We start from the raw sequence: 10,301 nt of genomic DNA on the forward strand, positions 1-10,301 counted from the left end.
GCTTTCATTCTTGTGACAACCACTAGGGGGAGCTAAGGAGCAGACTTAGACAGGAGATGGCATGACATTGAATTGGACACGTAATAAAGTAAACTTCCCCTATTTATGCTGCAGGCAGTCAGAAGTGATTCATATTGAAAAAGGTAAAATTTTATATTAAAAAGGGTTATAATGGAAAAAAAGCGAAACAAATAATACCGTGATGATAAAAACAAAACAAGAGAAGTAAAAATCACATATAGGGTCAGATGTATCACTTGTTTTTTCTGTTGTTTTTGAGCCTTTTCATACTTTTGCACTGATTTTGCGCAGTTTTGCGACTAAACACCAAACTAACCGTGCAGCAAAAATAACCATGTTTCCCTCATTTATCCAGATGTTTTGCTGCGCCTAATAATCATTCATCATTAGCAACTTGTTCATTTAGGCGCAATTTAGGCGCAAAAAACTCTCTAGTCTGAAGGTGGCGTAAACTGAGAAGCAACACTGAGCTCTTGTGCAGAGCAGTTTATCCCCAGCAGCAGAACTCAGCAGACACTACAGACACAACGTGCAGCTTCTGTTTACAGTTCATGACCTTCTACTTACAAAACAATTTGCAAAAGCCTCAGCTCAGAGCAGGAGAGAAGAGAAGTTTGTAGGATTTTGCAGATACTACAGACAAGTGTCTGTAGTAGGATGACCACACTGGTGTCTGAGGAGGATGCTGGCCAGAATTACAGGGGTGCAGCAGAAGACCAGCACTGGGGGATCCCCTCCAGGAGAAGCCGCTGCTGAGGAGATCACTGGGTTCAGGGTATCACACATCTGGGCTCTGTGCTGTGAGGGTCACTCTCATGCTGGGGTGCGGGAGAGAAGCAGAGAGGAGCTTGTAGGAGGATCACATGTAAGTCTGAATCTAACATTGTGCCTTTATTGTGCCTAAACTGCACCTAAAGTAAAGTGATTAATAAGAGGCAGGAATTCAACTCATCACAGACAGTCGTAGCTCGTGATAATTCTGACGCCAGAATTAACCTGCAACAACTACACTTAAGCGCAGAACAGTGATACCTCTGGCCCATAGTTTTATATGTATCTTAATATGATATATAGTGGTTCTTATGGTCGATAACTGATAAAACCTAAAATAACCTCTCTGATTCTAAAATCTTGGAGAACAATGAATGAACTGCAGTTTATACAGTTTCCACTGGAGGGCACTATACTCCTGTACCCATAACAAACCCGAAACATCTGATGATTTCATAGTAACTGGCATAAAGAAATATTTTCCCATACAGCAAAGGACAACGTACATCCCAAGGAATGAAAAATCTGTCATATATACTAAACTTCCCGCATTTGCAAAAGTTTAATAGTTATACGTAGGTCAACCTACTACTGGATAGAAACTTAAAGGGACACTAACCCTACTAATGAAAGAGCAGGCAAAACATATACAGCGGTGGACAAAAGTATTGGCACCCCTGCAATTCTGTCAGATAATAATAATAGTTTTTTTCCAAAAAATTATTGCAATTAAAAATTCTTTGGTATTATTATCTTCATTTAATTTGTCTTCCTTGGAAAACCACAAAAAGAATTGTCAAAAAACCAAATTGGATATTATTCCACACCATACATAATAAAGGGGGTGGACAAAAGTATTGGCACTGTTGGAAAAATCATGTGATGTGGCCAGCAATGAGTCCAGACCTAAATCCCATAGAACGCCTGTGGAGTCATCACTGTGTGTAAGGCTACAGAATTTTTGTCATAATTTTGTTTTTTTAAACTCAAGGTGGAGACATAGAGGGTTATTTATCATCATGTTGACTCCTTTGGTCAGGTCTATGGGGGGAATTATCATTGCTTGTACACCTAGAAGCTGGGATTTAGTTTCAATTCCTGGTGCAGGGAGAAGGCCATGTCAGGCCATGGTAAATCCTGGCAGCCGCCACTAGGACAATTCTATGGGAAGTCCGACCTGATGTAGAAATGCACGATAGCTTGCTCCTGAACAGGCAATGGGCTGGCATGGGGCATTGCTGCCCTCGCCAAATGATAGATATATAGACAGGAGATAGATGATAAACAACTTTACCCGGGCATTTAACCAGGTGGTTCTAAAGAAGCAATACATCATCTGTCCCCAAATGTCCACATGCAGATGGGCCCTTCAGGACAGGGGACCTTAGGCAAATGTCCAGTTTGCCGCCCCCTAAGGCCGGCCCTGATCACAGCCTTGATCCAGGGTGCCCCAATCCCAATAGCCATGGCACATTACTAAAGGTTTGTGTGCTGGCCTCTAAATCTATGGCAGGTCTGACCTGGTTTAGATTCCAGCTACAGCCCGTGCCGGTATTCATGTTACCCCTGGATGTAATCAACAATTCTACCAATGTCTACTGTCTCCAAAAATATCTCAGTAAACAAGCAAGCAGGGTTACTATGAACTCATTATCAATTTCTAGAATGTTATATGCGCATCAACGCACATAAGACTCCCAGGAGCAATTGTCTCCTGGGCCATACCAGAAGAGGAGCTGCGGAGAGATTAGCGTCATGGGTCTTCTTCAGCTTTCCGAGCCCTACAAGCCCTACAAGTAGGGGAACTCAGTTTTGTTTTATACATCTCCTGAAGAAGACTGTCAAACCCCATTTTGATGTTGGTTAATATGAGGAACTATTGAATCTATTCTTTGACCATCCTCTCATGAGAATCATCACATTTGAGAGATTTTTATTATCTTGCGGATTTCCTAAAGACAAATCAATGTTGCACAATACATTTAGAAGAACATTTGCCGCGGGGGGGACTGTGTATATTTACATGACTTTTGTTCCCATTGAGTCTCAACTTTTCTCTGGGAAACATTTGGATCATATCATTGTTACACTTGGACAAATAATGCGTAGGTCTTCTATCTGTAGGTACATGATGTGCTCCAAGACCTGGAGGACAGTGTCCAAACACAATACAAAAGCCGTAGAATTGCATCAGCAACTAGTAATAGTCATCTGAAAATATATCAAAAACTCTAATTTCAAATGGTTTTAGAGATTAAAAATGGATGGATGAGAGGTGCGGTCAATTTAAGACCCAACATTCTATACTGTTTAAGAAGAACACAAACACTGCCCCTATGTCCCATGTATAATCCTGTGTGCTCATCTTCATCTTCTGATCTGATAATTGGGGAAAGTATCTTCCTAGCCAAGGATAAATACCCACCAAGGAAGTGACAGTACTTCTGTAGGAGTTTTCTATTCAACAGTCAAAGATAACATCTGCATAGAAAACACCATCATTCCTTTCACTACTAACAACAGATGATGTCACAGCTTATCTCCTCCCTCTCCCTGTACAGTGACTTCTATATAGATAACACTGACCCATCATTACATCACTACTGACAATAGATGATGTCACAGCATATCTCCTCCCCCTCCTGTACAATGACCTCTATATAGATATTACTGACCCATCATTACATCACTACTGACAATAGATGATGTCACAGCTTATCTCCCCCCCCCCTGTACAATGACCTCTATATAGATAACACTGACCCGTCATTACATCACTACTGACAAAAGATGTCACAGCTTATCTCCTCCCCCTCCCTGTACAATGACCACTATATAGATAACAGTGACCCATCATTACATCACTACTGACAATAGATGATGTCACAGCTTATATCCTCCCCCTCCCTGTACAATGACCTCTATATAGATAACACTGACCCGTCATTACATCACTACTGACAATAGATGATGTCACAGTTTATCTCCTCCCCCACCCTGTACAATGACCTCTATATAGATAACAGTGACCCATCATTACATCACTACTGACAAAAGATGATGTCACAGCTTATCTCCTCCCCCTCCCTGTACAATGACCTCTATATAGATATTACTGACCCATCATTACATCACTACTGACAATAGATGATGCCACAGCTTATCTCCTCCTCCTCCCTGTACAATGACCTCTATATAGATATTACTGACCCATCATTACATCACTACTGGCAATAGATGATGTCACAGCTTATCTCCTCCGCCTCCCTGTACAATGACCTCTATATAGATAACACTGACCCATCATTACATCACTACTGACAATAGATGATGTCACGGCTTATCTCCTCCTCTTCCCTGTACAATGACCTCTATATAGATAACACTGACCCATCATTACATCACTACTGACAATAGATAATGTCACAGCTTATCTCCTCCCCTACCCTGTACAATGACCTCTATATAGATTACACTGACCCATCATTACATCACTACTGACAATAGATGATGTCACAGGTTATCTACTCCACCCGTACAATGACGTCTATACAGATAACACTGACCCATCATTACCTCACTACTGACAATAGATGATGTCACAGCTTATCTCCTCCCCCTCCCTGTACAATGACCTCTATATAGATAACACTGACCCATCATTACATCACTACTGACAATAGATGATGTCACAGCTTATCTCCTCCCCCTGTACAATTACCTCTATATTAATAACACTGACCCATTATTACATCACTACTGACAATAGATGATGTCACAGCTTATCTCCTCCCCCACCCTGTACAATGACCTCTATATAGATAATACTGACCCATCATTACATCACTACTGGAGGGGACATCTTATGGACGGCTTTGTAGGTTATGGTTAGTATTTTAAATAGAATTTGCCGTATAATGTGTAATCAGTGGAGAGACTGGCAGAGAGGAGAGGCAGAGGAGCAGTGAGGAGACAGATGGATTAGCCGGGCAGCAGAGTTTAGGATGGATTGGAGGGGCATTAGGCAGTTAGCTGGGAGACCACAGAGAAGAATGTTGCAGTAGTCTAAGATAGAGATGATGAGGGCATGGACTAGTAATTTTGTAGACTCTGGATTAAGGACAACCTTATAACCCAGCGTCAGCATGGGTTTATGAGAGATCGGTCCTGTCAGACTAATCTGATTGGTTTCTACGAGGAGGTAAGTTCAAGACTGGATCTGGGGGACGCTGTGGATGTTGTATATCTGGACTTCTCAAAGGCATTTGACACCGTGCCACATAAAAGGTTGGTATATAAAATGAGACTGCTGGGAATAGGAGAAAATCTGTGTATTTGGGTAAGTAATTGGCTTAGTGATAGAAAACAGAGGGTCGTCATTAATGGCACATTCTCAGATTGGGTTGATGTTACCAGTGGAGTGCCACAGAGGTCAGTATTGGGGCCACTTCTTTTTAATATTTTTATTAATGACCTTGTAGTGGGTTTACACAGTCAAGTTTCAATATTTGCAGATGATACTAAGATGTGTAAAGTAATAAATACTGAGGTCAATAGTTTAGCATTAGAGAGGGATTTGTGGAAGCTTGAGGGATGGGCAGAGAAATGGTTGATGAGGTTTAATGTAGATAAATGTAAAGTTATGCACTTGGGCCATGGAAACAAAAAGTATAATTATGTTCTAAACGGTCAATTACTTAGTAAAACTGAAGCTGAAAAGGACTTTGAGGTATTGGTGGATGGTAAACTTAATTTTAGTGTCCAGAGCCAGGCAGCTGCTGCTAAAGCAAATAAAATAATGGGATGTATCAAGAGAGGAATAGATTCTCATGATAAAGACATAGTTCTGCCCTTATACAAATCCCTGGTCAGACCACACATGGAATATTGTGTACAGTTTTGGGCACCAGTGTATAAAAAGGATATAGTAGAGCTGGAACGGGTGCAGAGGAGAGCAACCAGGATTATTAGGGGAATGGGGGATCTAGAATACACTGACAGATTTAAAAAATTGGGATTATTCAGTTTAGAAAAAAGACGACTGAGGGGAGACCTCATTACAATGTACAAATACCTGAACGGACAGTACAAGGATCTCTCCAAAGATCTTTTTATACCTAGGCCTGTGACCAGGACAAGGGGGCATCCTCTATGCCTAGAGGAGAGGCGATTCTACCATCAACATAGACAAAGGTTCTTTACTGTAAGAGAGGCCTGGATGACTTTCTGGAGAGCAAAAATATCACGGGTTATGGGGATAAAACATTTATTTAATTCTTAAAGGTTGGACTTGATGGACTTGCGTCTCCTTCCACCCTTATATACTATGATACTATGATACTATGAAGGGTCGGATGTGAGAGATGTTCTTGAGACGGAGGAGGCAGGTTGTAGTAAGGGATGTGAGGCTTAAAGGATAAGGCTCTAAGATGGCACCAAGGGAATGGATTTTATGGATCGGGGAGAGTGTGAAGCCGTGAATTATGACGGTTAGGTTTGGTGGGAGAAATGTGTTAGGTGGATGAAAGATTATGGGGCAGATTTACTTACCCGGCCCATTCGCGATCCAGTGGCGCGTTCTCTGCGCTGGATTCGGGTCCGGCCGGGATTCACTAAGGTAGTTCCTCCGCCGTCCACCAGGTGGGGCTGCTGCGCTGAGGAGCATCGGAACGCACTGGTATACACCGAGCCGGGCTGAGTGAAGGTAAGTGCAATTTTCGCAACACATTTTTTTTTAAAAATGCGGCGGTTTTTCCGAATCCTTCGGGTTTTCGTTCGGTCATCGCAAATCGGAAATATTCGGGTAACACGTCGGGAAAACGCAAATCGGGCCCTTAGTAAATGACCAACTTTTTAGGCGTAAAATAAAGATAGATGCAAACATCTGCAGTACACCCATTCACTATGACAGATAAGGTGCAGAGACTCAAAACCACTAATGATGAATTTTAGCTTGCACCCAAAAAAGGCACAAATTAGAGGCAAATCTATTAACTGCGCAATTGCCAAGAATGACCCAAAAAATTATGATAGATGTCACCCTGATGTTGCTTGAACAGAAGTGACTGAAATTCAGTAGCATCTTGTAGTCTTGTCCTCCATAGATACAGACGGTGCTCCTACACCCGTGCCAGCACCCATTGTTACTCCCAGGTAAACACTGCTTGGTACATTGCTTGGGGGCACACACAGCTTGACATCACCTATTGTTCAGATTTATGGGTTATTTGGTGCATATCGGTATAAATTACACGCACGCTACCTATAAGTTCTCATAGTAACCAACCCTATTAGTTGCCTGTCCCCACCATGCTGAGATCCGTGCTGATACTACTGACGCTTCTGAGCTGCCAGGTTCTCGGTAAGGTGTTGCCTTCTCCAGATTATATCAGTATTTCTTATTTCCCATATTTTCTGCGTTATGTCTTTTATATACTTTTTGTGTTTTCTTATTACATTTGAGAATCCCCTGCACTGTCCAGTGGTAAGGAATATGAAGTGGTGTTCCCTCAAGTGATCCATTCTGAGTACAAGGAGCAGGGCAAGGTAAAAACCGAATATCTAGATATTGTAACGTCACAGCATTAGGGAGTTATACAGCCTGGAAAGTTAACTTTCCGCATACTGATAGAATCTTTGTGATGGAGTGCCCCTATAAAGAGTGTAACTCATGGTACCAAACAAAAGTAATGAAATATAGCCAACCTCCAGCGCTGACACACCATCACGGAAACTTCCCCATAAGATGAGGCTGACTTATGTCACGGATCAGGATGCTGGACTAGCATCTCAAGATAACATGGATAACATTTACTTACTTACTCAACATTCCTTTGACGTCGCCGATCCGGAATGTCCGACTAGGATTCGTAGCTGCTGCGGTTCACTAAGATCGTGCGTCCAATTTCCTGCATGTGTCGCTTCCCCGCTCAGGTCCACCGGAGTTCACCATCTTCTTCCCGGTGCATATGAGTGCATGGCTTGCGACACAATTTTGAAAGTTAAATCCTGCGGTTTGTCCGAATCAGTCGTATTGTCCTACAGCCACGCCCCAGATTTGTGTCGCATGAAAGCCGGTGCCGATGCGGCAAAATCCGATCGCTTGTGACACAATCCCCGGTGTGATCCTCCAAAAGTCGGAAAACCTGACAAAAATGCGTCCGCCGGACCCTTAGTAAATAAGCCCCAATGAGCGATTCGGCATAGGGCAAATAGCTCTAGAACCTGAAGTTTATTCAGTCAGGTAAAAACATCAAACAGAAGAAAAACTTGTTGACCCCTTTTTAGACTCTGAGGACCCTTAATCATAAAAGGATTAAAGAGAACCTGTCACCAGGTTTTACCCCACTAAATTTTTTTTTTCTAGAGTTCCCTCTTTTATGTGAAATCTCACCTGTTAATCTATAAAAAATCTCTACCAAAGGCAGGCAAATGTGACTCTTCTCATCCCATTTTCACATGAGATGAGTCAAGTTTAGAGGTTGCAGGGGTAGTGTCAGAAGCTCCTATCTTCTGTTGTATGGTACCTAGAAACATGCTTTTTGTATCATATGAACAATGGTTCTGTGAGCTAGAGGCAATAAAAAAATAGGTGAGAACTGGATCTTTGTCTGCAGCTTCTATTTCCAACTATGAGGGAGATATGTCACAAGTGTATAACAGCAAAACTTTACTAGTTGTTCATGGTGACCAATCAGAGGTCAGCTTTCATTTTATAAACTGCTGAGGGAAAATAAAAGCTGAGCTCTAATTGATTTCCATGAGCAAATACAACAGTTTTGCTCTCAGACACTTCTGACAAATCTCCCCCTATGTCTCTAGCTACTTATATCTCTGGTTTTGTAGCTCACAAAGCTATAAGCCTGATGTTATCTGAAAGATGCACTGCTTCTATTTAATATGACACAAAAAGCTTTGTGTCATATTATGTTGTCATATAAATGTTGAACCTGCAACCTCTAAACATGACTCTTATGATGGGAATTTGAGATGAGAAGAGTCATATTTGTCTGACTTTGGGGGAGATTTTTTATAGGTAACAGGTAAGATCTCAGATAAAAGAAGGGATTTTTTAGAAAAGACATTTCATACTCTACACCCTTTACCCGAGGGGCTGGTAGTTTAATAGGGTAAAAGCTGGTGATAGGTTCCCTTTAAGAACACAGAGTCGGAAACATGTCAGAAATTATTTCTTCTGTTTGATGTTTTTACCGGACTGAATAAAATTCATGTAATCTGAGGAATCGAGGAATCTGCCCAATGCTGGATCACTCATTGGCCCACATTCAGTGGAGTAACTAGAAGCTGATGGACCCCAGTGCCAAGTGTTTGCCAGGCCCCCGACTATAATGTATTGTTTATACTACTAGTCTTCTCATATGGTAAAGTGAGACCTTATGGGTCCCCTTAGCCTCTTGGGCCCAGTTGCCACTGCATTCTCTGCACCCTCTCAAGTTACGCCCCTGCCCACTTTCATCAAAACTAGTGCAGTCCGCACTATGTGCAGCTTGCCTGTTTAGTGCCCGTTTTTCAGTAATCTAGCGCCCCCTGCACTGCTCAGGAAGGGTGCACCAATTTTTTGGGTGAACTTATTTCATGCTGCAGAATTGTTGCACACGTCAGTAAAAAATGTGATGCATGGTCACATGTTAATCAGTAACAGCCCCTTTAGGTGCACATTTTATTCTGTCTTGTCTCCATATACAGTACAACCTCAGGTGCCCCAAATTACAGTCCCCAAAATTACCCTTACTAACAATGGTAGGAAAAGAATGCAGAGTACCTCTTGGTATAGTCAGAAAAAGAGTTTTTCCAACTACTGAGGATTTCCCCCATACGAGGTGTAAACCAGAAAGCCAGACAGAACAGACAATACCTTCTAGAAATAATAATAATATACAGTATAATGTTCAATATAAATCCCTAGGACAAATATCCACATTCGGTGCAGTATGAACTAGAACTGATGGGAAAACCATTGGAGATCCACCTGGAAAAAACGGAGTAAGTAACATTTAACCTTCAATTAAAGGCAAATTATAGATCCTGTACAGACAGTCCCCTACTTAAGAACACCCGACTTACATACGACCCCTAGGTACACACGGATCTGCAGTACCGATCTTGTACATAACCCGGGAACCGCCTGTATATGCTTTCACTTAGGATCCCTCCAATACCACCTTGAGATCATGGATGTAGCTTTACAGAATTTAACCCTTCATTATCAGTAACCCTTCCCTATTGGTGCATCCTTACTAGTTCATCTCTGTCTTTGTTAGGAATCTATTATCAGATAATTATATCGAGACACGTTACCTTCAGGATGACACCCCAGTAATGACCTCCTCTGCGGACCCTATACAGGTAAGATGGTTACATCCCTTTAAAGGTTTAGGTGCCTACATGGGTTGTTCCACATTCCTAATGTATCAGCTATCCATTATAGTTGATAAATGCCTGGTGGCACCAAGTGTAAAAACTGGGGTGCTGTGTCCGTGACAGTGGAG

At 41.9% G+C, this 10,301-nt stretch overlaps 1 long non-coding RNA gene across 1 annotated transcript; it reads left to right on the forward strand.

Annotated features, from left to right (window-relative positions):
* The first annotated feature begins 7,252 nt into the window (after positions 1–7,252).
* On the forward strand, positions 7,253–10,159 carry LOC140125736 (uncharacterized). Its single transcript, XR_011854718.1, has 3 exons — positions 7,253–7,338; positions 9,719–9,795; positions 10,074–10,159. It is a non-coding gene; the product is annotated as an uncharacterized lncRNA (long non-coding RNA).
* The last annotated feature ends 142 nt before the right edge of the window (positions 10,160–10,301 follow it).

This window comes from Engystomops pustulosus, chromosome 4 (genome assembly GCF_040894005.1).
Source record: "Engystomops pustulosus chromosome 4, aEngPut4.maternal, whole genome shotgun sequence".
Classification (NCBI taxonomy): Eukaryota; Metazoa; Chordata; class Amphibia; order Anura; family Leptodactylidae; genus Engystomops; species Engystomops pustulosus.